The sequence below is a fragment of the Ornithodoros turicata genome, unplaced genomic scaffold, assembly GCF_037126465.1.
Source record: "Ornithodoros turicata isolate Travis unplaced genomic scaffold, ASM3712646v1 Chromosome25, whole genome shotgun sequence".
In the NCBI taxonomy this organism is placed as follows: domain Eukaryota; kingdom Metazoa; phylum Arthropoda; class Arachnida; order Ixodida; family Argasidae; genus Ornithodoros; species Ornithodoros turicata.
Window position 1 is genome coordinate 159696 of NW_026999346.1, and position 12333 is coordinate 172028.

A 12333-nucleotide genomic window follows, 5' to 3' on the forward strand; every position below is an offset into this window, starting at 1 on the left:
GTTGCTGTGTGTGTCTTATGCACACTCAAGGCTAATTCCCCTCCGTGAACCTTGCCTCCGTGAACCTTGCCGAAACAGCCCGACTGGGGCTGCTGTCCAATATGTTCTTCGGTTCGACATGCTGCGACCATGGGAAGGTTCTAATCGGACTAACTCAAGGAAGGCACCTTGCGCAAAGTTTCGGATCATCCTCTACTACAGAAGTGCACGGAGTGCTCTTATACAGTCAGTCATGCTGTTTAAGTCACTGTTTAAGTCATCAGTTATAGTCAGACATACTGTTGAAGACTGATGTCGCGGTATCTCTGACCGTTCGCAGTTCCTTGTTCAAACATACAGGGAGGAGCGTGAACCCAACATTATCTCTCCTCACACTGGAACTCCATCTCCACCAAAGCGGTGGTGCTTCAGCATATTGGAGGCATCAGAGTGAGTCCCAGGAGCTCTTGAGATGAATACACGTCGTGTATCACTCTGCAGACCAAACCTGGATCCGTCAGTGAACAGGACACGTGCCCACTGTTCAGTTGTCCAACGAATGTGTTTTCCAGTGAATGTCCACTGTGTTGTCCAATGAATGCACCGTGCTGCCCAGTCTCTACGATGGGCCGGGATTAACGGAACACGTGTTGCAGGCTTGCGGGTATAGAGGCTGTGCTCGCTAAGTCGCCTGTATACAGTATGCCTGGAAATTGTAGTCCCTGTAGCAGCTGAAAGGTCTCTGGCTAATTCTCCTGCTATGCTCCTTCTGCGCCGTCCTGCATTCAGTGACAATAAATGGTCTTGCGCGGAGTCTTAATCCGCAGAGGTCCTGAACTGAAACGCCAGGACACATTTCCAGCATGTTGGAACCGCTGCCAAAGTCTAGAAATTACCTTTGAGGGATGTGCAGCTCCAGCCCATGACTCTGCCCCGCATAAAGTCATCAATATGAGTTCACCGAATGTCCATTTCAAGGAAACAGCACTGTTAACTCGCTGAAATGTACAAGGCCAACCCCCTTCTGCATCTCTGAGTTCTCCTTTGATAAGCCGCTATGTACCTCACGCTCTTATCTTGTCCTCCTAGCACCACAATCAGACTGCTCGGGCAACACGTGGCCCTTAGTCATTCAGGAATAGGATGTGGTGCACTTCTCACGAGAATTTATTGATCAGGATCTGACATTTTCTTATTTTTCACAATTATTCTTAATTTTGGAGCATCAGTATATTTTCCAAGTGCACGAAAGTTCTTCCTGTATATGTGATTTTGGTGAGAACCTATGGTCGTACCGCTTACAGCAGAAAGAGTGACACTTGCCACGGTTGGGGCCCGCTTTTCGTGGGGTACCCCGGGGCATACGCCCCGTCTGCCTCGCTTCAGTTCAGCACCGATACGCGTTACTGTCCATAACAAGATTCCAACTACAAGGCAGCTATGCTTTGAACAATATCCTAAACACATATACGTACCAGCACCAAACGCACCAAGTCCTACGCCATTGGCAAAAGAGGCGATATTCGACGTTTCTGAACCACCACCCGAAAGCAAAAGCCAGAAGGTTGCCTATTCAATCGCCACTGCTAGGATAAGCATCAGTTGATTGTTGAACATGTCAAAAAGGACAGGCAGCAAATAGGCCTCCTAAGCAGAACAATAAATGTCTCTTCAATTCATGGGGAAACTTCCCACTCTCGGGTTCGTACCTGCCCATCCGCCCAGCCCGCGAAGAGACAGAGACATTCAGCCAATTCGACAAGCAACCAAAGTTTATTTCACCTGTGCTTAAGTGCTCCCAGCAACCACAACGGCTCGGCTCCCTTAACAGTATGCCACACTCCCAAGGAACGGCCTTCCTACGGAAAAGATACTCCCCCTGTCTTTGACGTGCCTCTGTATGTACATTATGCATCAACAACTGCGAACAACATGGATAACCATACAGGACATAGTACATGGCGCCTCCTGCTGAGCGTACCCACATCCCCCCACCCCAAAATTCGGTGCAAAGTTCTCTTTTCTCACAACTCTTCTTCAGGATCAAAGTCAATGAAAATCTCTTCTTCCGCCGGGATGGGGACCGGAGCTTCCGCACCAACCGCAGCCTCCGTTTCACGCAATAACTGAGGGCGGAACCGTCGTACAGTAGCGAAGGCGGCAGCGACGTCGACCGCTTCAAAGCGGGCTCTCTCCATACGGGGCCGATGTAAGTCTCCTCGTCGATGTGCTCCCCGGTGCAACTCCGGCACTTGACAAACTGGGCATAGAAGTCGCTGCTCATCGGGTGGCAGGGGCCGGAGCGGGTTGGCCGGGTGCCCATCCATCAGCGTTAAGCCTGGATGGGCCTTTATGGGCAGCGTTAAGCCTGGTTAAGCCGTTAAGCTGGAAAAGCACTCCCCAAATATACGAGTGAAAGACCGCGTGACGGAAATCTCACTAAAATATACTACATTGCGAGCACCAGGTCCTAGTGACCGAAGTAGCGACTGCTACGTGCGCGTAGCTGAAAGCATGTCCGGAAGCATTCAAGCGTAGTTGATGCAATGCGGGCATTTCTAGATCCCTAATTGCGGTGATCAACCTCTGCAAAAATACGAGGGGATCAAATGCTTGGGGGCACAACACATTAGAAGCATAGTTTGCTTATCCCAACCAGCTAAAAGCCGGTACTCAGTCGAGAAGACGCAAAATTTACTAGGAAGATATCGTGTAAGTATGATCCACCCACGCTATCGCTTCAGAGCTATCAAAGTGATACGCTCGGAGATACAAGCGGAAGGGGGTGGCACTTGCGAGAATAGCTCGTGCGACACATCTTATATCAGTGCAACCTACAGGATGCACATGATTATTACTTCATTCACGATACTCCTGACGGTCTCGTAGGCAGTCATGTTATCTGAGATGCGTAACGGCGAGTGCCGCTGTGCCTGCGGCGGTGAAACCAACCAAGCATGGAGACGCTACGTCATTAGCGTGCCGGCATCTAGCTAGGTTGCACCTTGCTAATAACTTTGCTCTTAAATGCAGTGTCTGATTACGGCCCTGGAGGCACCGTAGTCGAGATTCTGTGCGGGAAGGCACTGCAGATACCATATGCCCACCGACGTGATTACCCGGGACACCAGGATACCGCCAGCCTTCACCCAACCGAAGCAAGCGGTTGGGATACCTCTTCCCTTGGGAGCGTGAAAGACTGGCTGGGGATGTGTGGCGCATGCCGGGAGCCGGTCGCTCCCGGGACTCGGGTACTGGAGCAACTGCGAAACATGAAACACGCCAAATGGAACCAACTCACAAGGCTCCCAATCCGTGACCTAACAATTTAGAACAGAGGAAAATAAACGTAATGAGCTATTGGTTACCTAAAATAAAAAGTTTACTAATTTATTTGGTCCCCTACACGGTCAGGCGGACGAGCGCGTCCCAGAACTCGGGCCTGGCCCGACCTCCCCGGGCACTGCAGGAACCCCGGAGCTACTTTGGTAAAGAAAAACAAAATAAACCACGGGGGATTCTGGCCATGTTGTCATCAACACAAGCATGCCAGTCGCCTCGTCACAGGACCGCAGCGCTGAGCTGGTTTTAACGTCCTAGTAGAAAAATGAACACTTACTAAAAAAGAGAGAGAGACATACCCTGCCTTCGTTCCCTGCAACCGGACAGACGGGTTCAGCAGAAGCAAGCTGGGCGCCAGTTATGGAGAAACTTCCCACTCTCGAGGTCGTACCCGCTCTTTATAGGGCAGTCACACACTAGATCAGTAAATAAAGATACCAAGTTCGTGAAAAACTTTAGAGAAACTCGTGAAAAACCTTGAAAAGTCCCTTGGTTCACGCTGAAAGAACGTAGACGAAAGGAAGCGAATAAAAATTAACAAATTTCGTAGATATAAATTTTTTGAAATGGTCGGTAGAATAGGTGACAACAAACGCGTTCGACTGAGCAAAGTATCAGCTTCCGTGTGTTCTCTCAGTAGTGCGTTTACAGGAGAGGCTTCGCCAGAGCAGCATGCAGGAGCTCTCTTCAGAACAACGAACCCTTCTCGCTTTGCTGAACAAAGTGGTATAGCAGAGGATGCAGCTCTTATTAATGCAATAGCATTATAGGGCTAACCCCTAATAAATTTATTTTGTCTACGCCGGAAATTGGTATCCGACAACAGATGGTGCCACGGGAACCGTGGGCCCAGGAGCGTTACCGGCAGGCTGCAAGGGCAGGAGGGCACCGTCTTGCTTCAGTAAGACGTGCGCCTGCCGACATGAACAAACGGTCGTTCTCGGACTTCCCAGGTTGACGCATAGGGGTTGGCAGCTTGGGGACCTGATCCCCGGGAACTCACCCAGGGGAGGCAGGCCTCCTTCGAGAAGTCTACCCAACTGACACTACTCTATACGTCTCGCTATCCAACGAACCGCGATTGAAAACTATCCGCCTGTGCGTTTGTGTGCCGTTGTCTACGCGTTGCAGTAAATCTAGTTAGGCCTGTCGTCATCCTCCACAATTGTCATGTGGATGCTTCAGGGGCCCTATTCTCGTCGAAGTAATCGTCCTCGATTACTTTGTGTCTCGCCTGTCATTGGCCGTTACGCGAAAAAGGCATGAAGAACAGAGGTGAATGCCACCAACAATCCATCAACCAACAACTTGATCCTGCATTTATCCCTTTTTTTTTTTTTGCTTTATCACATCAGCATCACCATCACCATCCTGCATTCTTCGTGCTTTACCTACTTTATCACGAAGATTGCAGGATCAAGAGCTCGACTATCGGTTGAGGGCACTGGTTCTACAGGCCGGCGCGCTGCGGCCAGTGAACGACATTTCCACTTTTTTTTTAATTGAAGAAAACTATAGGGAGAGAACATGAGTGTCATCACAACGTGATACCTCGTTTAATATTTATGAGGCAAATATTTCTGCGACCGTCCATTGTGTGAAGCGAATAGAAGCTTCTTGTTCTTGGTTAAGGGGTACCGAGGCAACGCATGGTGCTAGTATAGGTCTAAAAAACGTCTAAATGTTGACTTTGGGAATGTCTATTAGACGTCTAACAAAGTAGCTCTATTGCTCCGTATCCGTCTTCTAGCACTCCGCTAGCCGGGGGGGGGGGGGGAGAATTTGTTGGCAGAAAAAAAGAAAAAGAAGGAAAGGAAGGAGAAAGGTCAGCCATGCAGCACGCCAGGCTTGCTATAACCTAAACAAAAAAAAGAAAAATGTAAACAAAAATGAAATAACAAAAAGACAAATAACTAAAAACAAGAAAAAAACGAAAAAGACTCTCGGCTCACAGGGAGCTCAGGAGGCCCGTATCACGCAGAAAGGGGAGCACCGCTTTAGTGACACTCGACTGGCTAGCTGGCTGCACGGGGCCAAGGACTGTCGCGAGAGAAACGTCTGTCCGTCCGCCCGTGCACTCAAGCTCTGAGAGGTGCTGCCAGAGCACGGCCCGGTGATGGTGGTGACGCTGACAGTGGAGGAGCTGATGGTAGATATCGTCTTCCACGGAGCAGCAGGGGCAAGTGGGAGATGGGACGCGGCTCATTTTGAACAGTCCTGAGTGAACGGGTGAGGGCGACGTTCAGCCGAAGACGATGTAGAAGGGACTCCTCCTCGCGAGTACCGCGGCAGCCGATGACAAATTCCAGTGAGGGGTCGATGGACTGCAGGAATGCATGAAGTCGGATAGCGTCTACAAGAAACTGGCGGGTGCCGTCGCCGCAGACACGCCGTATTAGCGGGCGACACGCAGACACCGGGAGCGGCAGTAAGGGCACCGGCGTGGCCGCATCAAGCGGGGCGCGTCTCGCAGCCGCGTCAGCACAGGTGTTCACGTGTAGCCCTGTATGCCCGGGTACCCACTGAAGGCAGATACGGTGGCCGACCGAGGCGAGATGGGCGTACTCCTGAAGTACCATGGTATGCATATCACTCACGACGCTCGGGTGGTATGCTGACAGGAGTGCCAAACAGTGACAGGACGCCTTGGTGTCTGTGAGGACGGCCCGGGCTAAGATACGGCTAACAGCCGGAGAATTGTAGCACTGATTTATACCTTTTTAAGACCAAATGTCTAAAGTGGGACAGTATTTTCCACTGGGCCGTCATATAGACATGCATTAGCCATGATGTCTAAAATTATACATAATTTATACCAAAATTGTGGCATGGTGAGTCATGCACATCCTCGTGCTGTATGTGTGGTGAATGCACATATGTTATCTGTCTCTACAGATCACAAAGGCAGCATGCAGGTACACGAGCATTTATTTCCATTAATTATAATATTGACTGGCTCACCCACTTATTATTGACTAGCTCACTCACTCATTGACTAGATGTTGAAAAGTTGACCATATTTACCACACAATGTAAATCATGGAAGTCACTTGTTCACAAAACTGCATATCACAATATAAAATCTGCTACTCTTATTCAAGGCTTCACAGCTGACATTGAGCAAGATGTATAAAAAAACTGTGCACGAGTAAAAAGTGCTTAAAGTTGTTAACAGGGGGGCGGGGGGGGCGGGAATATGTTTAATGCTGATGACAAAAAGAACAGAAACGTTAGCCATGATGTAGGCTTGCTATTCCCAAAAGCAAACAAACAAACAAAAGGCTGATAAAAGCAGCAGAGACACAGATACTTACGAAGAAATACATGAAAAAGACACTAATCGTTTACTAATAGTTATGCAGACAGTCATGTCCAGAACAGAATACTGGACCTGGACCTGAACCTGAACCTGTTCGGACAGGTTTCTCATGTATGTGTCTACATCAACACATGTTATTGGAGACACTTGAGATGGGGGGGGGGTGTATTTATTAGACGAAAGGAAAAAAAACACGGGAAAGGTCAGCCAAACGGGACGTCGGCTTGCTATTCCGCAACAAAAAGAAAATTAATAAGGATCAAGAAGGAAGAATGAAATAAATAAAAAAGAAAAGAAGAAGAATGAAGATGAAGAAAGAAGAATAAAATAAATAAAAGAAAGGGAATGAAGACAGAAGAAAAGAAGAATGAAGATCAGGAAGAAGAATGAAAGAAATAAAAGAAAGAAGAAGAAATAATACAGAAAAGAATGAAGGATGGAGATGAAGAAGGGTCAATTACTTGAGATAGGTTGCTTGGCTAGCGAGGCTGCATTGAGAACCCCCTATCTCAAGTGCCTCCAGCAACATGTGCATCTAAAGAAAGCTCTCAAAATTCAGAAAGTACAAAGAGATTCCTTTGTGGGCCCCTCGTGCACCTGTATGGTACAGCTTTTGAAAGTGATGTAGAAGGAGCAAGCACGTCATAACAGTTGACTTTGCTCTTGTAGATAGAGTGGGCTTCCCTCTTCGATAATGTGCTTGAGAGCTGGGCTACTGATGCAGTGAAAAATCCCACACGGTGCCCACAAAATTGACTTGTTTCTTCAACAGAGGGATACTCTAGCACAGAATGCAAGCACTTGACATGGGTGACTGGTAAGGTTAACCGATTCTCCGAGTATCTCCATTCCTGTGCCATTTTGGAATGTCACTGAAGAAAAGAGAGAGAGAGAGCGAGAAACACCCTGGTCATTTGTAAACCTTTGTACAGCACTTTCTAAATTTCAAAACGCTTCTTCAGGCGATTGGCAATGTCCTCGTATTGTGCCCCTTCGACCTCCATGTGGACTACAGCTTTAGCTGAGTCCTTGGCTGTACAGATAAGCAATTGTGCATAAGAAGTGAACTGCAATAGAAAAATACAAATGACCAGAGCACACAGCTTGCACCACAGTGAGTGGTTTGTTCACATAGAGCCTTCTCCTCTTGGTAAATGAGACATGCGTTAAAGACACAGCAATATGTCCAATCTCTCCATCACCGCCCAGAAAGCCCTGTTTCGTATTATCAATAACCGTTGGAAAGAGAGAAAACTACCTTCCGGTTGGAAGGTCTCCAAGTTAATTTCACCGCTGAAGCCTGGAAAATCCCCCACAGACTTGGCATCCTTCAGGCCTATAAGTTTGTCGAGCTGCGTCTACAAAGTTATGGAGAAAATTGTTCTCAGCCGCATAGAATGGGCACTAGAGAGAGACAAACCGCTTCCAGAATGTACGTCTGGTTTCCGTAAGGGCCGATGTGGTATGGACAGAGTATTGGATGTGGCGACCTTTGTGGAACATGAACGTGCTCGTCATCATATCACTGCGGCTGGCTTTTTAGATATTAAACGAGCGTACTGCAGGGTCAGCTACAGCCACGCCCTATATGCTCTGTACCGCCGAATGATCCACGGTCGATCCCTCCGTTGGACTGTGGACTACCTCACCGGCAGGACAGTCTGTATGCATACTGAAGGTGGAGATAGTTATCATCATGATCTTTCAGGCGGAGTGCCCCAGGGCGGTGTCCTGAGCCCTTGCTTTTCAACGTGGTTATGACAAATTTACCAAGCCTGCCCAAAAATGTGCACTTTAGTATGTACGCCGACGACATATACCTATGGTCTTCCGGAGTGCAATTACCAGCATTGCAGCAGTGCTTCCAAAATGCAATAGATTGTACAGTTGCCTTTTTAACCGAAAGGGGCATGGCTGTATCTGCCGAGAAGACTTTCCCTTCCCTTTACTCGAAAAAAAAAATGTCACAGTTTCAACTCAGACGTAATGACAAGGCGGTAAAGAGGGTGTCCCATCACCGGTTCTTGGGAATAGTTATTGATGTACAGCCCTACTCCCCATACATAGTGCACTGATATGGCAGATGCCGGTCTACGATCTACCCGTCTTACATGGGATATGCGACTCATCGGAGAAAATGCTGCATAGCATCTTAGCCAAAAGCCTCAAAGTATGCGTAGGTATGCCTACTAATGTACTACTTATTGCAGAGGCCAGATAACTTCAAATAGGCATTTTGCGAGCGCAGGAAACAGTGCGATATACATCCGTCTCTCCACGCGGCATCACAGACATCCACTAGCACGGTATGCGTCAAAACCCTCGTTTCCTCACAGCGATTGCTCCACATCATAGAGCTTTGCCAAAAGCAATCCCTCCACCATCGACCCAGCATCCCTGTGGACATTCATGGTACTTCAAATATGTGTAACTGTGCCGTGTGTGCACCGCACCAAAGGTCAGCTCTGCCATCCGCTCCGCTGAAACAGTACTGTCTATCCATTATGGAAAATAACCACACCAGGACAGCTATTTTCACCGATGGATCGACGACTGCAGCTGGGTCTGCGCCTGGCTTTGTTGTCCCCGAACACAACAGGGAAGGAATAACACGTCTATCTCACAGGTCATCCTCAACAACGGCAGAACTAGTAGCCATACTAGCCGCTCTTCGATATGCAGTTGCGTACACGTCTGCAGCGCAATGGATCATATATACATAGCGATTCAAGGGCTGGACTATACAAGCAATAATATCATTCCTGCGTAATGGGCGTATGCTACCCGTAGTCCACGACATTCTGATAGTGTACATGCAATCCAGGGATGCTGGCCATGACATCACATTTCAATGGATTCCTGGACACGGAGGCATTTTGGGGAATGAAGCGGCTGATGAAGTAGCGGATCTAGCGCATCTGTCCTAATCAAAACATCTAGTGCCGTACGGCAAAGCCGATGTGCAAGACGTATTGAGATCTCTTACACAGACTATGACTGGACAGTAATGGCTATAAGGCGACGGGAACTCCTCAATGCTCCATCTGGTTGACCCGGATCTGAAATTTAGAGTTCCGTCCATGTTACGTCGGTATGTCCAGACGCGAGCTCTTGCACAAGTTCCGTCTGAACGTGCCATACGGGCGCCAATTCCTCCATAAAATTGGGAAGGCTGATTCAGCGAACTGTACGCTTTCTGCAACGGTGGATGACACTGAGCAGATTATCGTGCACTGTTCTAGATACGCGTCTCAAAGAGCTACCATAAAATCTACTCTCGACCGACTGGACAACCTCAACGTTGACCTCGTAAAAGTGTTGTGTCCTTGACCACCTGTCAAGAAGGATTCTGCCTGGTCAGAGGTGTGCGCTGGAGTCAATATATTAGGACCGTGTCATTCATTGTGCGCTACGTTAACCTGTCGTTTGACCTTTGGCCGATAGTTATCGCGAAAGCGGTAGGTTTTCCTTGTCTTTTTTTCTCTCTCTTGGGGGGGGGGGGGGTTCCGTTTATGGGAGTAGCCGAATTTGTCGTGTGCGAAATTCAATCTCTCCGTATTATTTTTTTCGTCAACATCAACATCAACAAAGCAAAAATAGCCAAAATTAACAAGATGTTAGACAATGCAACAACATTGGGAAACGCTGTGCCTGTGTTATCTTAGAGGTGTCCCTGTTATGAGTATGTGATGGACACCATAGCTGTCAGTGTTGGCGCACTGTTCTCCGAACCACTGCAAGTGAAAGTTTTCTTTAATACCACATTTTGCGTAGAGTGTTGCACTGGTGAGTACTTTTACCCACCACAAGGCTATACGATACGTTTGTTAGCTGAGTTGATGGATAATTGAATTGTCGTAATGTCAAACCTTTCTCTTTTCTTTCCTTTTTTTTGTTTTCTGCCTCTTGTTTATTTCTGTTTTTATATTTTAGCATAGTTTATGTCGTGTAGTTTTTGTATTGTATTGTATTGTATTGTATTGTACTGTATGGCATTAAAATGTCACTTATGTTGTGTGCGCCAATACTATGGCCCCTGTGGCCGTTTTTTGAGCACGGATAAAATATTTTATAATTATTATTCAGAACAATAGCTATTAAGCTGTACAAATAGTGAAAATCTTGAATATGAATATTTAGAAAATTGTTCCGTAACTATAGAATAGTGCATGCCAATAAACAGAACCTTAACAGTGTTTAGCTGCAACAAAACTGCATTTCCACGGGCGGGCGCACTGTCATGGTCCGAATACCTTTCAAAATCAGACACCATATGCCCGCCACCCGAAAACAGTGATATTGATTACAGGTAGAAACTGTCTGCCGAAATTTAATTGCGTAACACCCAGAAAAGTAACCCATTATTCGAGCAGTTTCAGTTAGATCAGGAAGAATGTGCGCCTCTGTCCTGCTGGGAAAGAGAGTCAGACTTTCCAATCAATGCAACGCTTGGAAATAGTGCGAAAGATTTAAAGGTTGAAGGAAATGGTTACCCTTAACATATCCCAACGCAACATATGAGCGGAACATCCACATCTACAACAGTGGGCCCTCTCAAACGATGACAGAGTGAACCAGCGCTTGTACTCCCGTCTGGAGACATTTCAACACCAGCGGCATGGCCGAGTGGGTTAAGGCGTCTCGTTCGTTGGTGTCGTGCTGAATTGGGGCTGTTGGGTTCGAATCCTAGCACCAGCTGTGCTGTCTGAGGTTTTCTCTGGGTTTTCCGAGGACTTTCCAGACGAATGTCGGCACAGTTGCCCTGAAGTCGGCCCAAAACGCGTACCAACCCCCCCTGTCCCCCCACTCCTTCCTGCTGTCCTCTCTCCATCTGTCCTCATCTGTACGCCGCTCATAGCCATAGTTGCTTCGCGGCGCTAACACAAAAGCAAAAAAAAAGACATTTCAACGCTGATGTTATACAAGGAAGGAGATGGGCCATGGGAAACATGCGGTTCACTCGCGCTCGTAGTCACAGGGTAAATGTATCCATTGTACTGCATACCATTGTGTGCAGCCCCTTATGCAGTGTTATGGTGTTAAAGGTAAGAACACCGATGTGAAGAGATATACCTACTTCTTCGGCTTGCTGCTCATGCGTCTTCCACAATTTTTCAACCGTCTCCTGACGTAATCTTCAATTTTCTTGCCTGCTACATCAGCGGCTCTCTTGTTTCGTGTGACTGCCTCTGAAAAGGGCACAAACTTCCGTACAGATACAGCCAAATACAGTGGACTCAGAGTAATGGAAACTTCTGGGGAACAAGTCTGAATTAAGTTTCTGAGCACATTCAACCCCCCCCCCCCCCCGTACGTAGCCAAATAAAAACTTCAAAGTACGAGAATTAGCCGAGGCAGACCACAATCAGGGACGACACAGACACAGAAGCCTCAAACTATCTCTGTGTCGTCCTTAATTGTGGTCTGCCTCGACCAGTTGTCGTTGCTTACATCGTTACAAATCGCCCTGCCTCGTGCCTGAATGAGAGGGTGAGCGAGAAAGATGCAAGAGAGAATGGGAATAGCGTGGTCGGTTGCCCGTCCCCCTGTACTTGAGACACTCTAGCTCAAGGGAGAGGCGTGCTGGTGCGGTGTAGCGGTTACCATATCTGATCGGAGATCGGAAGACCAGGTTCGATTCCTCAAAGGAGCGTCAGCACCTCTTTTTCCCAGACGTGGTTCAATTCGGTACA